The 19,227-nt window shown below is 48.1% G+C and overlaps 1 protein-coding gene across 3 annotated transcripts in view; it reads right to left on the bottom strand.

Moving 5' to 3' along the window:
• The window catches only part of LOC138759219 (ras-related protein Rab-37-like), a 216,775-nt gene extending 197,753 nt beyond the window's left edge, over positions 1-19,022 (bottom strand). For all 3 annotated transcript variants that reach the window (XM_069929299.1, XM_069929301.1, XM_069929300.1), the window contains exon 1: positions 18,952-19,022. The gene's annotated coding sequence lies outside the window, so the exon portion shown is untranslated. The remainder of the gene's footprint in view (positions 1-18,951) is intronic.
• Positions 19,023-19,227: the final 205 nt, after the last annotated feature.

Genomic DNA, 19,227 nt, shown 5'->3' with positions numbered 1-19,227 from the left:
AGAGAGAGGGAGAGGGAGTGGGAGAGGGAGGGGGAGGGGAGAGAGAGAGAGGGAATGGGACGGGATGGAGTGGGGAAAGGGAGAAGGAACGGGACAGGGAGTGGGAGTGGGATAGGGAGCAGGGAGAGGGAGCGGGGAGAGGAGTGGGAGAAGAAGGGGGAGAGAGAGCAGGACAGTGAGCGGGAGTGGGACAGGGAGCGGGGGGAGGGAGTGGGGGGAGGGAGAGGGAGCGGGAGGGTGGAAATGTACAATTGGCATCAGTTGTTTATTCCAACAGAAACCCCTGCTGTTGTCTGTTTTTTGAAAATGTGGAATTATAAAACCATTATCTATCAGGAAGATCAAGACAGAGTGAGAAATGGACCCGCAAGAGAGAAAAAAACACTGTAATTGTGTGTCAGTGTGTGTGTGTCTGTGTCTGTTTGTCTGACCAACTGTCTGTTTTAGCATGTACACGCACACACAAGAGACAAGAGACTGAGAGAGAGGAAACAAAGGAGAATGAGAGCTTTCCTGGCATGGTCCTGACTCAGTCAGGCTGAAGACACAGGTTTAGTAGTGCAGTGATGGATGTAAATTAATTCTGTCTGCAAGCAGAAGCTCTCAGCCAATATTGGCTCTTCACGAGCTTTGCTCGAGGAAGAGACGGGAAAGAGGAGGACATTAAATTAGTGAGATCCATTAAATGCTGGGTTGGAAATGCAGAAGATTAAAATGGCAGAAGGAGGGGTGAGGAAGGAAACATAAAAGGAGGTGTCTGTGAACATTCCAAACAAGCAAGTAGTCATTTCTGTCATATAAAAAGAGAACTGACAAATGTTCAGCAAGTATGGGATCACCAGTGACGAGAAAAACCATTTGCTTTTAAAGCCCTTTATGGGGTCTGATGTTAGAACAGAGTTCTTCTGAAACATCATCTGTTTCTCTGTCCACAGCTGCTTGCCCTGTTGAGTATCCCCGGCATTTTTTATTTCAGACTTCCAGCATCCACAGTCTTTGTTTTATTAATCTCTATTCCCCCCCCCCCCTCTTTCCCATCACCCCCTATAGGGAAGTTGGGGATGCAGCAAAGATTTGATTACTGAGTCCATCCCTGGTGGAATACTCAAAGCATTTGAACAGGGATAACGTGAAAGGTGTCCCGGTCTCAGACAGGGGAATCTTTCTTGCGTCTGACTATAATGCAAGTTGAAATGGGGAGCCCACTGTCACCAGCCAGCTAAGTATCCCTTCCCTTTGATTGGGTGGGACAGCCTCAGTTCACCAGATGGAAGTTCATCCCCATCATGGCCTGGGCTTCCAATTCCTCCTGAATGCAAGGACACCCAGGGTTGACAGCCTCTGGATCACATCAACTTCCCCTCTTCTTAAACCCCTGCGTGATGAGGAGTTGTTTCCATCTGGGTCAGAATGAAATCCCACCCAGAGTGCTCAGAATAAAGTCTCCTCTGCTGCCAAAGTGTTCTGGGTTTGAGCTCAATGTTTGACACTAATTAGGAAGGGGGAGTTAAACTCCCAAAGCCTGCCATCCCGAGGCAAATTCATGAGCTAACTCTGTGCACAGCCTCTTCTGCTAAGTTCCTCAATCTCTTGGTGTATAAAAATACAACAATCGCACATCAGCATCTCCCAAAGACACATGAGGCAGTAGATACTGGGACCTGGAGCAACAAACAACCTGGTCAGTGTGTCAGGTGGGGACTAATCAAAGCCCTGATGCAGGGCCTCAACCCAAATCGCCGATTGTCTCTTTTCCTCCACGGATACTGCCTCTGCCTGACCCCACTAGGTTCCTCCAGGAATTCGCCTTCCGTGCATCTCACCGTTGGCTCAGCCTCACTGTAGGTTTTGGGGGAAATGTTTCAATCATCTGGCACCCAGGGTTCACTCTGATTTCAGTCTTTACTGCGTTGGCTTTAACTTCAACCACCCCTCTCTGAGTGAAAAACTGGCATCTCCCCTCACCTTTCCTCCCATTCACAGATCTGGTATTTGCCTTTGTCACCTCAGGAAAAAAAATGCCGGCTGGCCACTCTCTCTAGGCCCCTGATAATCTTCATCCCTCTCTTCCTTCCAGACCCTCACCCAGACTCGATTCTTTGCCATGTTGCCTTCTTCGCTGCTTGCCTCTGCCATCTTGTGCCTCGTGGCTTCCAGCTCCGTTTCCAGGACCCCCCACCCCCCCACACCGACAAGGATTAACTTTAACCACAGTGTCTACACATCTTCATGTTTTACCTCATATTCTGCGTTCCCTTTTCCAAGCTTTCTCTTACACAGCTGGAAAACGTTAATCTACTGGGCAGGTCCCAAAGCAAGTGGCAGGTATGGAAACTGACGCTGCGACAAGTGTACAGAGCAATGGAAAAAACGGTTTGATCAGTTTATAACTGCAGTGTGAGAGGGAGAGTGGAGAGGGAGGGGGGTGAGGGAGGGGGAGAAGGAGAGGGCGAGGGAGCAGGAGAGGGTGAGGGAGCAGGAGCAGCCGAGGAGGTGGGAGAGGATAAGGGAGCGGGAGAGGGAAAGGGTGAGGGAGAGGGAGGGGGAGAGGGGAGCAGGAGGATGAGGGAGAGGGAGGTTGGAGGGGGAGAGGGTGAGGGAGAGGGAGAGGGTGAGGGAGAGGGAGAGGGTGAGGGAGGGTGGAAAAGTACAATTGGCATCAGTTATTTTTGTCTGTTTTTTTTTAAAAATTGGGTGAATGGAGATTAAAACAGCAAGAACCAAATGACAGGATGTGGTAAATCGTGACTGATGTCACCGCTCGAAGTTTATGGAGAAAATAAATGGCAATAAATTTGTCCCAGGAACCTCAACCTGAGCTGACCAGGAGATAGTTCTTCCTTAGCTGTTGTCAAATACCAGCAAAGAAACTATTGATCACAAGTCTTAAACTTTTCCTGTGTCTGCAATTTAATTTAATCTCTGACCTGAATTTACCATCCAAGAAAATAACAAGATTGCTCCATCGATTTTCAAATTATAATATCCCTGGGTTACCATAGCAACAAGACAAGAGCCAAGTGAGTTCTTAGAGGACTATTAATCATCTCTGCATGGACTCATTAATTCAGTTGCCAATTAGTTTATTCACACAGCCACTCCACGACAACATTTATTTGTATCCAGAACCTTAAACAATATCCCTGAGGTACTCCACAAGTGGGAGCCACCAGATGCCAACCTCTCTCTCTCTCTCTTGCTTTCACAAGATCACAAGATACAAGAGCAGAAGTCGACCAATCGGCCCTTCAGGTCTGCTCTGCTATTTAATTGTGAGCTGATCCTCATCATTTGGCCGCACCTCCCGGCCTTCTACCCATAACCCTTGATGCCCCTGACTAATCAAATAACTGTCAATTTCTGCCTTAAATGCACCCAACGACCTTGCTTCCACCACTTCTGGTGGTAAAAGTTCCACAGACTGACCGCCCTCTGGACGAAGAAATGTTTCCACATCTCTGTTTTAAATTTACGCCCTTTGCTCCTGAAGTTGTCCTAGGCTCCACAACCTTGCCACATCCATTCTGTCCAGCCCTTTCAGCATTTCAAATGCCTCGATGAGGTTCCCCCCACCCCATCCTTTTGTCCAACGAGTACATTCCAAGAGCCGACAAACATTCCTCATTAGCTAACCCTTTCATTCCAGTAAATCTTCTCTGAACCCTCTCCCACGTCAGCACATTCTTTTTCAAATATGACGCTCAGAACTGTACACAGTCCAAGTGAGGTCTCACCAGCACCCTACAGAGTCTCATCATCACATTCCTGCTCTCAAATGAATGCCAACACTGCGTTCGCCTTCTTCACTACTGACTCAACCTGGAGAAAAAATGTGGAAAAACAGGCACCGAGGTGGGGGGAAGGTGGGGAGAGAAAAGGAAGGGGAAGGGAAGGACCACAGGCTAACTGGTAAGAGGCAGACCCAGGTGGGAGGGGAGAAGAGAAAACTGCTGATAGGGTGAGAGGGCAGCTCTCTGATAGGAGAAGGGAGGGAAAGGGGGAGGGAACAGGAGATGGGGTAGGGAAAGAGAGAGAGCGGAGTGGTTGGGAAGGGGAGGCAGGATAATGGAAATTGGAAAATGTAATATTAATGGAATATAAGTAGTTCCCATATGGGTAACTGTAGAAAAGAAATGTTTCTGAGTGGTGGTTTTCAGGACTGCCCGCATGCTGTTATTCGAGATATTGGCATTGATGCTGAATTCCACAATGGCATGGGGTTGGCACAGCGCCTTCAGAACACCAGCGATCAGGACTGGGGTTCGAATCCCGTGCTGTCTGTACGGAATAAACGGAGTCATCCCAAAATATTCACTTCTGAAAAAAAGTAGGGGGGTTCAATCACATGGGATCTCCTGATCTGATTTGCTTTCAAGTGAACTTCACCTTTGTTAATTTAATTTAAATTTAGGCGTTCAGCACGGCAACAGGCCATTTCTGCCGTCATCCGTGCTGCTCAATTGCACCCAATTAACCCAGTACATTTCGGACGCGTGAGAGGAAACCGGGGCACCCAGGGAAAACCCACACAGATACAGGGAGGGCATGCAAACTCCATACAGAAAGCACAGAACTCACCAAATCACCAACTAATGGAAACATCTATAGATGATTATCAAATTGGGGCCATCACTTCTTAATCTTCTCTCTCCTTAGGTCGTCAAGTCTCCCTAACGACCCTTGGTAACTTCCTCATCAACCACTGCTGCTCGTTAGTCATCCCTCTCCTGTGCTGTCATCTGCACGTGTGGCCCCTGCCTCAACTGTTATCAGAACTGCTTCATGTTATGTTTTTGTCAGATTTGGGATGGGAAGCAGGCAGCGTTGGCATTCTTCAAGAGCAGAGCCACTTTTTGAAGTACATTCTGAGAAGCATCCAGTCACCTCCCAAGACGCTTTGGGAGATAGAACTATGGGTCGGGGGTGGGAGGGGGAAATGGGTTTTCAGAGAATCCGCCAGGTTTCAGCCTTACCCTGAGGTCCAGGTCTCTCAGCCCTTCATCAGCGACTGGCTCTTCAGCCCAGGCCCGAAAGGTTGGTCACCCATTAGACGCTACGTGACCTGCTGAGTCTCTCCGGCGTGTTTGTGTACTGCACCAGACCCCAGCGTCTCCAGACTTCCTTGTTTAACTTCAGACTAGGTGTGTAGTTTGCCTCGCTCTTTTCCAGCTGCCACTAGTGTTGTGGACCTTGAAATGCTACACTTTCATATATTCTGCAAGGGCGGCACGGCTGGCACAGGAGGTTGGTGCAAAGTGGTTGCAGCACTGGTGACTGGGACCAGGGTTCGAACCCCATGCTGTCTGTACAGCGTTTACATATTCTGCCACCCCCCCCACCCCGTGTCTGTGTGCGTTTTCCCCGGGGGCTCCAGTTTCCTCCCACTGTTCGAACCGTTTTAGGGATTGTAGGTTAATGGGGTGTAATTGGGCTTGTATGGCCAATTGCCACGCTGTGTGTCTAAATTTAAATTAAAAAATGTAGCCACCTATATTGATCTGCCAGCCTGTGCTCCTCCCCCCCCCCCCCCCCCACCTTCTTATTAGGGGGTGTTCCTGGTAAAAGACTCAGGCCCAAAAAAATGTCGATGGGCTCATGACCTGTAGTTTCTCCAGCACTTTTATGTACTAAATGGTCCAAGTAGCTGGCGTGGTGTTGTTTATCCTGAATTCCAAATGGCTCATCAGCCTGAAACTCAGAATCTGATGAGGATTTATTGTCACGAACAAGTCACAAAAGTCGCTGTTTTGTAGCAGTATCAGTGCAAACATTCATATAAATCACCTTACAACAATAAATTAAAAATAGTGCACATAAGGAATGTCTTTGGTTCATTGATTATTCAGGAATCTGATGGCGGAGGGGAAGAAGCCGTCCTTGTGCCACTGAGAGCTCGTCTTCAGGCTCCTGTACCTTTACTCCGATTGTAGCAGAGTGAACAGGGCATGGCCTGGATGGTCCTTAAGGATAGCAGCTGCTTTCTAAAGACATTGCCTCATGTTGATGTCCTTGATTGAGTGAAGTCTGGTACCTGTGATGTCACAGGCTGAGTTAACAACCCTCTGGAGTTTATTCTTGTCCTGAGAATTGACACCTCCATACCAGACAGTGATGCAACCAGACAGAATGCTCTCCATGGTGCACCTGTAGAAACCAGCTATACCAACCCTCACATCTGAGGCCCTTTATATTGGGTCTCCAAAAGTCCCCACAAATAAAGAGCTTGCAGGGATAGGAAGTGCCACAGGAAGAGGATCTCCCTAATATTCGGCTAATGCCCACATCAGCTTTTGGATTTCTCAGCCAATCATTCCAGCCTTTGCAACCAGACCTGGGTGCTGGCCAACTTCCAGTTCTGAAACTGGTGAAATGTCCTCACGGGGAATGCAATGACTGAGAAGTGATGTACCAACCTCTCGTCAAGCCAGCTTGTTCAGACTTAATGAGGAGCTGTCAACTTTCACACTGAATTTCAGAAGTGTTCTCTCACGACAGTCAGAAATTACTGGTAAATTAAGATGGAAACACTGAAATGCATTTATAAACTTACGTCTAAAGTTGCTTCATCTGCAATGAATTCAAAATTCTGGAACAGCTTTGTCGAGCGGTCCCAGAGCCCCTGGCATTGCTTTGGTTTGTTATAAAACCTCGTGTCTCTTTATAATGCAGTTTATTTCGTCTTTGGTGTTGACTCCTTATCACTTTGATCATATACTAGCCTTTTTTAATACCAAAAGGTGGTGTTATTCCCAAATGTGAGATTTTAATTGTTTTAAATTTAGAAAGGCATACAGCACGGTTACAGGCCCTTTCAGCCCATGAGCCCATGCCGCCCAATTACACCCAATTGACCTGGTACGTTTTTGAAGGGTGGGAGGTAACCAGAGCTCCTGGGAGAAACCCACACAGACATGGGGAGAACATGCAAACTCCTTACAGACAGCGTGGGATTTGAACCCCGGTCCCGATAGTTGGCGCTGTAGCAGCGTGGCGCTAACTGCTATGCCAACTGTGCTGCCCCTTAGACCATCATCACCCCCTGTTACACTAACCCCTGTAATTATTCTCCCTGCAATACTGTAATTCCACTTGCTGCTATCAAGGAGGACGATTTACAAATGCACCGACTTGCTCAAGGATGAGAGCGGAATGTGAAAAGTCGACACAGACGGTGCCTGAGGTCAGGATTGAACCCAGGTCTCTGGCATGGTGAGACAATGGCTTTATGAGCCATGCCACTGTACTGCCGAATTCATTGATTTTAACTCTTGATGTATTAAGTCTTTACATGAATTGCCCTGTCCTCGAAGATGGAATTTACAGATCTGAATGGAGTTCAGGACGTGTGTCTTTTCTACAAGAGCTCTATCGAGAGCATCCTGGCCGGCTGCATCAGTGTGTTACAGTTACTGCAGAGAAATGGATCTGATGTTAATCCTCAGGACCATAAGAGTGGAAGAGAGGATCAATGGAGTCGCCCCTCCCCCATACATGTGATCTACTGGGATTGTTGTCTGAAGAGGGTGCACAAAATCATTGAGGATCCCTTCCACCCCACACACAGCAGCTCCCGTTGGGGAAGAGATACAGGAATATCAGAGCCAGTATTACCCAGATCTCTTCAGTTCTGCGACATTTACTGGCTCAAATTTTCATGATGCATTACCTGAACAATAGAGTCCTTCCAGTGTTTACTGTAGCATGGAGCGCTGCCCGTTCTCAGTCCCTTCCAGTGTTTACTGTAGCGTGGAGCCTTGCCCATTCTCAGTCCCTTCCAGTGTTTACTGTAGTGTGGGGCGCTACCCGTTCTCAGTCCCTTCCAGTGTTTACTGTAAGGTGGAGCGCTGCCCGTTCTCAGTCCCTTCCAGTGTTTACTGTAGTGTGGAGCGCTGCCCGTTCTCAGCCCCTTCCAGTGTTTACTGTAGCGTGGAGTGCTGCCCGTTCTTAATCCCTTCCAGTGTTTACTGTAGCGTGGAGCACTGGCTGTTCTCAATGCATTCCAGTGTTTACTGTAGCGCAGAGCGCTCCCTGTTCTCAGTCCCTTCCAGTGTTTACTGTAGCGTGGAGCACTGGCTGTTCTCAGTGCGTTCTAGTGTTTACTGTAGCGTGGAGCACTGGCTGTTCTCAGTCCACTACAGCTGCTACACATTCCATGCTTGATTCTGAATGGTTTTGATACCATTCACTTTAGCTTGCAGGGAAAGCAGCTTCAAAAACAATTGGTCTCAGGAGTTATGGTCTGGCAAGCCAGAAAATGTCATCTGTAAATTAAAGAAGGCTAAAATTGCAGCTATTCATCCCATTGCCTGTGTGTGATGAAAAGAGCTGCCCAATCTAATCCCAGCATCATGTCAAAGAGTCTGCATCAATCATTATCTCCCATTTCCACTCACCCCATGTTATTCTGCCTGCATTCCCATCAGTTCCATCCAGCTTCTGTTGCTCAGATAGACTGGGGGAAATTTATAGTCTCCAATTCACTCATCAACCCTTTGGGATTTGAGAGAGAATGCCAGCAGCCACAGGGAGAACATGTTGCACCCCTCAGCACTGGAGGTGAGGACTGAACCTGTGCCCTTGGAGCTTCAAGTTCAAGTTTATTGTCACCCGATTGTACAAGTACAGCTCGATGAAACTGCATTTTATGGTCCTCAATGCAAAATACATGCAAACACACATCCAGATATAACACACACACAGGCAAGGTATTTATGTGCTGCACGTATGCACAGATATAAAAATAAATAGCTATTTTTTAATAAATAGTAGACTCTCGGAAGGTCAGTGTGAGCAGTTGGTTCAGCATTCTCACTGCCCGTGGGAAGAAGCCTTTCCTCTGCCTGGTGGTGCCAGCTCTGATACTCCTGTATCTCTTCCCCAATGGGAGGGGCTGGAAGATGCTGTATGCAGGGTGGTGGGGGTCCTCAATGGTTTTGTGAGCCTTCTTCAAACAACGATCCCAGTAGATCTGTAGATCTTGTCGACAGTGGGGAGGGAGACCTCAGGGATCCTCCCTGCCCCTCTTACATTCCTGTGGATTGACCACTGATTGAATGTTGGACAGCAGTGGTTCTCAACCTTTTTCTTTCCACTCATGTCCCACCTTGAGTATTCCCTATGCCATAGGTGTTCTGTGATTAGTAAGGGATTGCTTAAGGTTGGATGTGAGTGGAAAGAAAAAGGTTGAAAACCACTGTTTTAATTGTCCTTCATTGACTCGTTATGTGCATGGTTTCATCACTCCAAAGGAAATCGGCCAATGACAATTTTTCTCAAGCAAAATATTTCAGTAACAATTGGGTCTAGAGCAGTGATTCTCACCCTTCCCTTCCCACTCACATACCACCTGAAGCAATCCCTTACTAATCACAGAACATCGATGGTATAGGGGTTACTTAAAGTGGTACGCGAGTGGAAAGAAAAAGGTTAAAAACCACTGCTGTACTGTACCACACTGTGATGCAGCCGGCCAGGAAGCTCTCTATAGAGCTCTATAGGGAGTTGACATGATGGTGGCAGTCGCTGTTGCACCTTCTTGACAAGCGAGGAGATGTTGAGTGTTCAGGATGGGTCACTTCTTAAGTGAAACTTGGTGCACTCCACTTTCTCCACTACTGACCTGTTAATCTGTAGTGGAGGGTGGTCATCCCCGGACCTCCTGAAGTCCACGATCATCTCTTTCGTGTTGGTGACTCTCGCACCACATCACAAGATTCTCCACCTCTTCTCTGCGGCGCGACTCATCGTTGTTGCTGATGAGGCCAACGACTGTCGTGTCCTCTGCAAACTCGATGACACTGTTGGAGCTGGATACAGTCGTGGGCCAGTAGCGTGAAGAGGGGTGGGCTGAGGACACAGCCCAGAGGTGCACCAGAGCTCAGCGTGATTGTGCATGACGATCGGCAGACTGCGGTCTTTCCGTTTGGAAGTCCAAGATCCAGTTACAAAGAAGGGTGTTGAGTCCTAGCAAGGACAATTTTTCCACCAGCCTCTGGGGAATGATCATATTCAATGCTGAGCTGATTGATGAAGTATGAGGCATCGTTCTCCAAGTGGGTCAGGATGGAATTGAGGGACAAGGCTATAGATATAAGGTATATTACCGGCACTGTGAAAAGTCTATGCTTCTCCCCCTCTCACTCTTCCCCAGCCTTTCATTCAGACACCTGTCTTCTTTTCCCTCATTCCTTGAGGAAGGGCTCTTGTCCAAAATGTCAGTAATCCATCTTTACCTCCTACAGACACTGCAAGACCGGCTGAGTTCCTCCATCATTTCTTTGTTTTCACCTTGGATAGGATTCTCCCCCATCTCGCCTACAGCTATGCAGGGGGTCCATTCATCAGAGGGACATGGAGTTTTCTTCGGCATCAGCCTGTTCGTCTCATCGAACTTAGCATAGATGTTCAGTCTATCCGGAAGGGAGGTGTCGTTGTCTTTAACTCACAAGGTTGCCTTGTGGACTTGATCCCTTGCCACATGAGCCTCTTGTCACTGGTGTCGCACAGCTGTCTGTAGATCTTCGCTTTGTCTTCCAGATTGCACAGGAGAGTTCAGCCCTGACTGATCCTAGTGCCATCTTGTCTCCTGGCCTGAAGGCAGCATCACGAGCTCTGAAAAGGGCCCAGACTTCTGCATCCAACCACAGTTTCTGGTTAGCCCTGGTGGTGAAACATTTGATCTCTGTGACAACCTCAATGCTCTTATGCAAAGCTCTGGCCGGTCGGTGTTCAATGTGGTCAGTTTTGTATTAAACATCCATTACATTTCCAACTGACTTTCCTTTCAACATGACCCATTTTACACATCAACTCAGGATCAAATTACACTTGACAGTGGTTGATTTGAAACCATTAATTAAGTAAAAATTGTCCTGTGCCTGCTTTCCCATTGATTTGTTAACTTTTGCTGCGTTTTGAGATTATGAGCCAATAATTGCTCAATTTAAATGTTGGACATGGGTTTTCACATGAACAAAGGAGGGTTTTTATTAATTTTTATTTTTCTCTCCAAAGACTCCAAGAGTCTTTGGAACTCACATCTCAATTGAAATTTTAATTTTAATTGAAAACATGAGTACATATGATTTTAAGCAAATCAGAGCAGGAACGACAAGCTGCTTTCTATCACCTCATAAAACCATGGTTGATCTGAATTCATACCTCAGTTCTATATTCCTACCTGCTTAGGGTAACCTTTTAGTCTCTTGCTTATCAACGATCTATCTATTGCTGCCTTAAAAATATTTTTAGAAAACTTCCATCACCCTTGAGTCAAGACTGACAGATTCTTGAGTCTCTGAAAGAGAGAGTGAGAGGGAGAGAGAGACAGAGTGAGGGGGAGAGAGAGAGAGAGTGAGAGACACAGAGACAGACAGAGTGAGACAGACAAAGAGGAAGAGACAGACACTGTCTGTCATCAGATAGAGAGAGAGAGAGAGAGAGAGAGAGAGAGAGAATGTGTGTGTGTGTGTGAGAGAGAGAGAGAGAGAGAGTGTGTGTGTGTGTGTGTGTGTGTGTGAGAGAGAGAGAGTGTGTGTGTGTGTGTGTGTGTGTGTGTGTGTGTGTGTGTGAGAGAGAGAGAGAGAGAGAAAAGCACGTCATCTATTATTTTCTATGGACTCCAGATCTTTATATTCCCACCAGAGGAAATTTTAGCTTAGCGTACACCCCTCAGAATCCTAATATTTCACTCATTGTAATTTCTGTCACTTTTCAAGAACTGAAATTTTTCCTTGCTGGTCAATGGTCCAGAAAATTGGCACCTTAAAGAAAAAAATGAAATCTTTCTCTGGCCTCACTTTGGAATATGCATCTGAGTTACAGCAAAAGTCAGCCTGTATCTAGAATTACTCGGTTACTAACTACAGGAGGGAGTCAGGGGAACACGGCCCAGTCCTTATTGAGGGCTCAATAATGGAGAGGGTCAAGAACTTCAAATACGGCCACATCTCCAAGGATCTGTCCTGGAGCCTCCACTTTGATACAATCATGAAGAAGGCTCGGCAGCAGCTATACATTTTGAGGTGTTTGAGGAGATTTGGTATGTCGCTGAAGACTCTCAAAAACTTCTGCAGGTGGAGAACATTCTGGCCGGTTGCATCACTGCCTGGTACAGAGGTGCCAACTCTCAGGACAAAAATAAACTCCAGAGGGTTCTTAACTCTCTATCAAGGACATTGACATGAGGCGGTGGCTTAGAAAAGCAGCCTCTATCCTCAAGGATCCCCGCCCACCCAGGCCATGCCCTCTTCACTCTGCTACCATTAGGAAAAAGGTACAGGAGCCTAAAGACAAGCACTCGGTGGCACAAGGATGGCTTCTTCCCCTCTGCCACCAGATTCCTGAATGATCAATGAACCAAAGACACTGCCTGGACTTTGATTTTTCGTGCATTATTTTTATTTTTTTTGCAATGTGGTTTTGCTGCCACAAAACAATGAATTTCATGACTTGTTCATGCCAATAAATTCTGATTCTGGAGAGCGAAAATACCAATATTAGGTTCATGTTTGCACATCTCTGACCTCTCTCTGTATCTGAACAACCAAGAAAAACCATGCAAGATGACCAAAAAAGCCCTTCCTGACCTGCTGAACCTAAAGTTTGAAGGTTCTCCTCAGTCCAAGACCCATTGTCCTTGACCACCCTTCCCAAATGTACCAGATTCAGGTGACAACATTATTCGAAAAGCAGAGGTTCCTGGCCATCTAATAAGCACCAACCCCTTCTCGGAGAGATGCCAGATAAAGGTCCCTCTGCTTCCTCAATGTACATTGCCAGGCAAACTAACCCGTTATGGACGATGGCCTGCTCCCTGAAGGTTTCAGGTTTTTGACCTCTTATTGCTCTCCATTTCACATTGAAGGAACATACCAGTTGGGAGCAGGAATAGGGCATTCAGTCCCTTAACCCTGCCCCACAATTGAATTACATTATGGCAAATCTGATTGGCAGCTCAACTCCACATTTCCGCCCACCCCGATATCACCCTCTTGCTTATCAAAAATTTCCCAACCTCTGCCTTAAAAATATTCAGAGACTCTGCTTCCAAAAGTCTCTAAGAGAAACAATCTTGTCCTAAATGGGTAACTCCCTATTTTTTAAAAAAATGACCACTAGTTCTAGTTTCTCACAAGAGGAAACTCTGTATCAATCCCTCAGGCACTTTAAATTTAAAATGTACACATACAGCGCAGTCACAGGCCATCTCAGCCCACGAGTCCGAGCTGCCCAATCTACACCCTCGGTATGTTTTGAACGGTGGGAGGAAACCGGAGGCCCCCCCCACCCCGGGGAAAACCCACGCAGACACGAGGAGAATGTGCCAACTCCTTACAGACAGCACGGGATTCAAATCCCGGTTCTGATTGCTGGCTCTGTAATAGGAAGCAGTTCAAAAGTCACTTCCTCCTGTCAATCAATGTCAGGGCCACCCACAGGTAAAGCCACTTCCACTTGATCCGCTTCCTCGCCTAAATTCACATGGGCCTACTTGGGACAGTCCCCTAGCCAGTGGCAATATAAAACCCAGCACATAGGCTAGCTCATTCTCCTCTCCCTCTAGAACCATCTCAAGGCTCCACTTCCAATTATAAGGTGTATGCTGTTGAAGGCTGGGGTGGGGTTACTTGTGGCCTGCACCTGAGAGAGGGGCTATTGTGTCCCACCCATTTTAACTTGCACCTAGATAAATCACCTTTATTTGGACGTGGCTGTTCACGGATGAATGAAAGGTTGGAGGAGCTGTGGATGGTGCTGAAGATGCTGTGGATGGTAGATTGTTAAAAGATATAGACAGGATGCAGAACTGGGCAGAGCAGTGTCAGACGGCGATCAGTCAGATAAATGTGAGGTGGTGTGTTTTGGAAGGACAAACCAGACGGCTGTGTACAGGGTTAATGGTTGTTTGGGGTGCATATCCATACATCCCTCAAGGTCGCCGCACTGGTTGATTGGATAGTTAAGAAGGCCGATGGGACGCTGGGCTTCATAAGTCGGGGGATTGAGTCCAAGAGTTGAGAGGTCACATTGCAACTCTACAAATCTCTGGTGAGACCCCACTTGGAGGATTGTGTTCAGTTCCAGTCACCTCATTACAGGAAGGATGTGGAAGCTCTGGAGAGGGGGCAGAGGAGATTGACCAGGATGTTGCCTGGATTGGAAAATAAGTCTCACGAGGCCAGGTTAGCAGAGCTGGGACTTTTCTCTTTGGAGCGTACAAGGATGAGAGGAGACTTCATAGAGGTCGACAAGATTATGAGAGACAGCCAGCGCCGGTTTCGCAGGCCAGGAATTGCAGGCCAAAGGATGTGAACAAGGTGAAGGGAGGGAAGTTTAGGAAGACATTAGGGATTTTTTTTTACCCCGAGTGTCGTGGGAGCCTGGAATGCATTGCCAGGGGTGGTGGTGGAGGCTGAATCATTAGGGGGCATTTAAGAGACAGGCCTGTGGAGGGAAGTAAAATAGAGAGATATGGAGTAGGGAGGGTTTAATATTTTTTAAGCAATATCTGTCGGCGGAGCAGTTAGCATGGTTGGTGTAATGCTTTTACAGCGTCAGGACCGGGATTCAAATCCCACGCTGTCGGCAAGGAGTTTGTATGTTCTCACCATGTTTGTGTAGATTTTCCCCAGCAGCTCCCACCATTCAAAAACTTACCGGAGGTGTAGGTTAATAGGGTGTTAATTGGGCAGCATGGGCCCGTGGGCCGAAAAGGCCTGTAACCGGGCTGTATGTCTAAATTAAAAAAAAGGTCAGCACAACATTGAGGGCTGAAGGGCCTGAACAGTACTTAGTGTTCTATGTTCTATGTTTGTTGGGCAACGGGTGGCAGCTACGGGCTCTTCGAACCGTCAACAAAATATCAGTATAGTTTAGTTCACTTGTATCAGAGCATCACTAGTGTGCATGCAGATGTCTCCTGTTGTGTATTTGTTTCGTGTGTAAATAAAGTTCACCATTCACCAGGATGGTGAATTTGGCACTGTGAGCAGAATTCAGAGAGGAACATCCAGACTAAGAGGTTGTGGCAGTGCTCTGGAACAGAGCAAAGCAGAAGGGCTCCGCATCTAGAGAGGACAGTGGGTTGGGCTGGATATGGTGCTGGGTTTGGCGATCAGGCCAGCCAATGTGCAGACCATGGCCAGTCAGAGAACTAGTCAGATAGCCTGGACTAGCAAGGAGAGGAGATTGGACACCATCTTGTGTCCCTCACCAAAGAATCGGAGTTCCTGGGAAGTAAGGGGAGCCGGAGAGGTGCCTGTTGGCTGCTGGGAGCTGTCCTGAGGCACCCACATGAAGCCCTGGGGAGAAAGGTGCAGGAGATGACCCAGTTATGTGGTGAATTGGAGTTGTTCCACCATGGGAGAGGCAGCCTGGGCCAGAGAGCGGGAGACCAAAAGCCCTAAACTAATGAGCAGGCTAGTCAAGGAGCACAGATGGGAGCACCTCATCAGGCCAGCCGTCAACCTGACCCAGTGAAGGTGCGAGCCTTGATGCTGGGTGGGGATGGTGCTGACGTGTGGTTGGGGGATTAGGACATTTGGATGGAAAGTGATGAAGGTGAAACAATAGAACAGTGTGATGACCATCCTCCCTACTGTGTGCCTGTACCCCTGCAGGCCAGACCAGTGACCATGTATCCCCACTTCCTACATGGTGGCCCCTCATCTCTCTCCTCGAATAGGGATGGAGGGGAAGGCCAGGGAGTCATGCTAGGCCATGGCCAAGACCCCTGTGATTCCACCGAAACCCAGCAGTACTCTGCCAAGGAGCTGACTGGTTTGGGGAATTGCCGCCGGCTGAAGCTGTGCCCATGGCTCCTCTGGTTCTGCGATGAGGGTAGTACTGGCGTGAGCCTTTCCTCTTGGGGTATCCAGGTGGGTGATCCAGTCATCAACACCCATTGAGGGTAACGCAGTCCTGTGGGTCTAGGTAGTGGCAGCCGTGCGGATGAGGTACCCCTCCTTGCTGGCATGGGATTTACTAGGTAGAGTGGTGTATGGTAGAGGACAGGACCAGGGCCCTTAGAGAGTTGGAACAACAATGGTCACAGCTGACAGTCCAGTAAAGGTGAGTGCCCCCCTAGACGCTGAACTGGATATGTGATCACTGTGGCAGGGTCCCTGGGTTGCCTTCAAGGGTCCACCAACAGAGTCATTTTCTGGGTGGCAATCGGCACAGGGTAGCCAAGGTCCCTGTCTGTCCTGGTGGTGCTGCCGTGTGCTTGCGCTGACCAGAAAAGGCTATAACACCTGTTCTCCATGTACGTGATATTGTGGGAAATCCAATCTGACCAGGGCTCCCACTTCACTGCCCGGCTGGGCATCTCATGGCTGTTCCACATCCCGTACAGCCGGGCTGAATTGAAGGGAGGAATTGGATGTTGAAACAGCAGATCTGGTCACTGACGCCCAGCCACCCCTGACAGGGGTGACTGAGCGAGCTGCAGCCGTCAGTGAACCACCTGAATTCCCGACTGACTGGTCAAAGTGGGTTCCCAATATTACCTCATAGTGTCACACCCACCAGAGTCAGAGGAGGTGGAGCTGACAGAGGAGTCTGGAAAAGTGCGGATACCCGGGTCTCTGGCACGTAGTCTGGGCAACACGCGGTGGATTGAGTTACTGGGGGAACTGGGAATGACCTCAGGAACACACAATGACTAACATGGAGAGAGTTTGTTCTCCTTCACAGGATGATATAACTGTGGATGCTGGCAGCAGTAACAATGGTATTGATTTTTTTAAAAGTTAAGACATACAGCTCGGTAACAGGCCATTTCGGTCCACGAGTCCATGCAGCCCAATTTACACCCCAGTAACCTACAACCCCCGGTACGTTTTGAATTTTGGGAGGAAACCAGAGCCCCCTGGGAAATCCCATGTAGTCACGGGGAGAACGTACAAACTCCTTACAGACAGTGAGGGATTCGAACCCGGTCGTTGAACTAACCGGGCCATCCTATGTGTGGCAGGAGATCGTGCAACACCTTCCTCAGAGTGGTGGACGAGTGCACAGCAAAGCCAACACATCAGATTGCTGGATTTGTATGAGGATTCCTGCCCACGTCCCACTGACTGCTATCATCGATTCTCCTTCACACTCAAGAAGGGGACTACTAGCAGAGATTTTCCAGCTCCGCGGGTTCTGGGCCAGCCCAACAAGTGATGGTGCCCAACCAAGTTGCCCAATAGCATCAATTGCCTTACATCCAGTGCTCCTCAGTGAGGCGGGTGTTTCCTTGATACTATTTAGCCCACTCCAAAGTCCCGGCTCTCCAAGCGATTCCCAAGGAATGTTCGGTCAGACAGAATCCAGATGGTCGGATGGTGGGACACAGTGAGTGTGAACAGCAACTGTATCTGGGAACAACAATGGTCACAGCTGACAGTCCAGCGAAGGTGAGTGTCCCCCTGGACGCTGAACTGGATATGTGATCACTGAGCCTCCTTGTGGCTCCCCACAGGCTGCTACCTGGTAGTGCCACGACTTGACAACCTGGGGGAGTTCCCAGCCTATAGCCAGTGGTATGGCATGGAAAGAGAGCGGTTACTGAGGTGGAGAGGTGCTGGATGGTGGCCTTGCCCCTTGCTTATTCCTTCATTCGGCTTTTTCCTTGAAGAAGGGCTCAGGCCTGAAATGTCAGCGATATATCTTTGACTCCCATGGACGATGAGAAGACTGGCTGCAGACTTTCGTGCTTCACCCCACCTCCCTCCCTCCCCCCCCACACCCCCCCCCCCCCCAGTATGCCATTGCCCATTTGTCCCAAGAGGTGACGCGCATGACCACAGTGATAGAGTTGCAGGCCAGTGAAATGGCTGTAGCAGTGCTGTCACTAGGGTGGGTGTCACCACCTCCCCCCCCCCCCCACCACCACTATGGTCCTCTTAGATTATATGAATACTAACCACAAAATTATTTTGTAAGACCTTTCTACATTGAATTACGACATTATTAGTTACAACATTATTAGTAACGGAGCGGAATCTTTTCCTAAAATTACTACTTAATTCTCAAAAAAATTATTGATCTAGGTTCACAGACACTAATGACCATAATATTGTAGCTAAAACTCCAGAAAATTTGACAAAAGCAGTGACTGTAAAAACACCGGCAGCAATGAAAACGATAGTGTTTCTTGCGCGAAACTGTGTGATTCGAAGCGTCGTTGTCATTGGGTCATCATGACAGCTCTGACTGGAGCACATTAGCAGGTTCAAAAAGTAAATGAGCATCGAGTTTTAGCCTCGTAAATATAGTAATACATGTAATCTTGGCTTACAAAAATGTTTTTCCTATTGTAACTAACTGCAGGGATATTTTGATTTTAAAAAAATACATTGCTGAAACACCGCACAAAAATTTTATAGTCATTTTTGGTGTCACCCCCTCTGATGGAGTCAGCCAGAGTGCTCTGCACCCCCCCTAGTGATGCCAGTGGGCTGTGGCAGCTCGTCTCACAGAGGATGCTTTAACTAGGGCAGCCACTGAATTGGTGGCTGTTTGGAGGTTGGCCTTACAAAGCCTCTGTGGCCTTGGACTACCTGGTCACGCCCAAGGGTGATACTTGCTGATATTCCCTGATTCCAGATGAATCAGGGAATATCACTCACTTGGCCGACCACATACAAGAGTCAGGAACAAAACTAAACGAGTCAGGGACTAGTTCCTGGTCTTTTAGGGCAATGGGAAGTTGATGGGCCACTGTAATTCAACAACCATCAGGCTCATAATATTTTGTATAATTCTATTCTGTGCATGTGATTTAATCCCTGGAGTTTCTATTAACCTGTGGACAGAATAACCAGGTGTTGTGACGTCCCAGGGCCAGGTTGTTACATGAAGTTACATTTCCCCCCCCCCCCCGTCAATCAATGTCAGGCCCACCCACAAGTAAAGCCACCTTCCAAATGGTCCTCCTCCCCCACTAAAGTCACATAGGCCTACCTGGGACTGTCCCCCTGAAGCTCCACTCCAGGTCTAGAGGGTGAATTGCAAGGTGTGTCCTGCTGCGGGGGGGGGGGGGGGGCGATTGTGACATGCACCCTGATGTGACTATGCTGCCCCACCCTGTTGATCAGTGAGCCTCACTCCCCTGTTGGGGGAGGGGTGGCAGGTACTGTTTCTTTGATCCCTTGAAATAACATGGGTGTAGTTTAGTTAACTTTACCTGAACATTACTGGTTTACATGTCCCCTGCTGCATTTTTGTTTCACATGAAAA

The sequence above is a fragment of the Narcine bancroftii genome, chromosome 3, assembly GCF_036971445.1.
Source record: "Narcine bancroftii isolate sNarBan1 chromosome 3, sNarBan1.hap1, whole genome shotgun sequence".
Taxonomy (NCBI): Eukaryota; Metazoa; Chordata; class Chondrichthyes; order Torpediniformes; family Narcinidae; genus Narcine; species Narcine bancroftii.
This window is presented reverse-complemented; position numbering and strand designations above follow the sequence as displayed.